Raw genomic sequence first — 2,937 nt, 5'->3', positions numbered from 1 at the left:
AAATGCAATACATGGTATTTTGTTTTGTATTTTTTATGATTTAAATAAAACAAACATGCATAGAAAAATACAAACAATTAACAAAAATCATACAAAAAAACTACAAAATTGCAAATAATAGGAAAAATTTATTTTCTTAAATTTATGGGAGTAATTCATATAGGCAAAAATCACGTGCTCACGGGGAGAATTGAGGATTTTGCAAATTTGAAAATTTAGACCTCGATTTGGGGTCGGATTCCGGAACTAATTACATATTTGGGCTCGTGGGTGAACGAGTTTGGTCCGAACCTCGAGTTTTGACCAAGCGGGCCCGGGGTTGATTTTTGAATTTTTGGGAGAAATGTTGGAAACTTATAATTATGTATTGGAATTGATTTCTATAGCGATAATTGATGTTATTAAATTAACTATGACTAGATACAACTGGTTCAGAGGTGGAAACCAGAGGAAAAGCGGTAATTGAGCAGTGAATGGCATGTGGATCGAGGTAAGTGTTTGGTCTAACTTTGACTCGAAGGATTAGGTATCCCCGACTTAATTTCTAAGTGAAATTCCATATGCGTGGCGTATAGGTGTGGTGACGAGTACCTATATACCGCCAAATTATTTGTCTAGCCTGTCCCCTACCCCGTTCCTAATATATTGTCTTTTTGTCTTAACTATTACATGCTTATTGGTGCTTCCATGTTTAATTGCTTCTTGTTAGATGTTGTTTTCTTTATTGAAGGTATTAACGATTTCGTAGTTTCATTGTATTGCATTAATGGTTTAAGTTGGTTTACCGGTGTTTAATGGTATGTTTTGGTTGGTCTCGTTATGTAATATTAATTGAGTGAAGTTTCATAATTGTATAGCCTTCTGTTTGCTTTGGTTTGAGGCTTAAATAGTGTGGAGGGTTTTGAGTCGAATTGTGAATTTTTTGTTCTTATTGTATGAGGGATTGGGTTGCACGCCGAAACAAGAGGAATAAGGGTGATATATTGAGGAGGAATAAGGGTGAAATGTGATTGGCTGGTGGGATCGGGTTGCGCACCGCAAGAGGAGGAATAAGGGTGATATATTGAGGAGTAATAAGGGTGGATTGTTGTTGTACGGTGGGATCGGGTTGCACGTCGCAATAGGAGGAATAAGGGTGGATTGATAAGGAGTAATAAGGGTGAATGTTCATATTATACCGATTATATGGTAGGATCAGGATGTGCGCCGCATCAGTTTGTTGTTTATGTATTCTTCTTCTGTTGTGAATTTATTTTGTGGTTTATAACCCTCTTAAGGATTGGTTATAGCTGGGTACTGATAAGATATTTGAGTTTCGTATCCATTTTGATGCAAGTTCCTATTTCATTTTGCCTCGTACTTCCTTTTTGCTTTATTATATACTATATGCAGGTTATATTGCAAAATGCCCGTCGTAGCCTCGTCACTACCACGTCGAGGTTAGGCATGTCAATTACCAGTACATGGGGTCAGTTGTACTGATACTGAACTCTACACTTTCTATGCAGATTTTGGAGATGGTAGTGGCTAATCGAGAGGTCGGTTTCAGACATTTCATCTAGGAGACCCAAGGTAGTCCTGCTAGCATCCGCAGGCCCTGGCATCCCCTCCTATGTTTCTACATTCCTATTTTCTTTTCTTTTGAAACAGATGTAATTTCTTTCAGACTAATGTTTGTAGATATTCATAGTATGTTCGTTCATTGTGACACCAGTTTCTGGGTGGTAATAGTTTTGGTATTGTTAATAGTATATAGATAACCGGTTAATTATGTACTTTCACATTTATTTTAGCTTGATTTAGCTTTTTAAATTTTAACCTGTGAAATGTAAAGGAAAAAAAGTGAATAAAACTCTAACGTTGGCTTGCCTAGCGAGTGTGATGTTAGGTGCCATCACGGTCCCGATGGTGGGAAATTCGGGTCTTGGCAAGTTGGTATCAGAGCACTAGGTTGCCTAGGTCTCGCCATTCATGAACAAGGACTCTATAGAGTTTAGGAACAATTTCACTTATATTCTTCTCTGTTGTGTGATTTGATCTCTCAATTCTAATTGAGGTCTCTACTCTTGTTCCTTCACACATGGCGAGAACACGTACCACTTCATCAGCTGATCAGTAGCACAAGCCCCCAATGGCAGCTCCTACGAGGGGCAGAGGATGAGGTCGAGGTCGAGGTAGGGGCAGGGCTCATCCCAGAGCTCGAGTAGTAGCACCAGCGGCGGAGCCTCAAGTAGAGTTTGATGAGGAGGCTCCTGACTAGACCGTTCCAGCAGGGCCAGCTCAGGTTCTAGAGGGGTTCATCGCTACCCTAGTACTTTAGGATGCTTTGGTCCGTTTAGTGGGCCTTATGCAGAGTGTTACTCAGGCCGGCACATTTCCTGTAGCACCATCCGCCTCTCAGGCTAGGGGAGGAGCCTAGACTCCCGCTACCCATACTCCGGAGCAGATGGCTTCTCAATTTTAAACTCCAGCAGCTCAGCCCATTGGGGTAGTTTCGCTGGGTGTTACAGCATAGACCGATGATAGATCAGCTATTTCTTCTGAGGCTTTGTGGAGATTGGATAGGTTTACCGAGCTTTTCACCACTACCTATGGCGGTACATCTTTAAAGGATCCCCAAGACTATTTGTACAGTTGTAACGAGGTATTACAGAATATGGGGATAGTAGAGACCAATGAGGTTGACTTTTCTACCTTTCGTCTGTCAGATTTTGCCAAGAAATGGTGGAGGAATTTTTGTTTGGCCAGACCAGCTGGGTTGCCATCTCTTACTTAGGACCAGTTCTTTCAGCTCTTTCTGAAGAAGTATCTTCCTATCACTCAGAGAGAGGACTATTGGAGGCAGTTCGAGCGCCTTCAGTAGGGTTCTATGACTGTCACTCAGTACGAGACTAGATTTGTTGATTTGGCCCGTTATGCTCTTCTTATACTTCCTAT

Source organism: Nicotiana sylvestris, chromosome 6 (genome assembly GCF_000393655.2).
Source record: "Nicotiana sylvestris chromosome 6, ASM39365v2, whole genome shotgun sequence".
Classification (NCBI taxonomy): domain Eukaryota; kingdom Viridiplantae; phylum Streptophyta; class Magnoliopsida; order Solanales; family Solanaceae; genus Nicotiana; species Nicotiana sylvestris.
The sequence above is the reverse complement of the archived record's forward strand: the minus strand, read 5'-3'. Positions refer to the sequence as shown.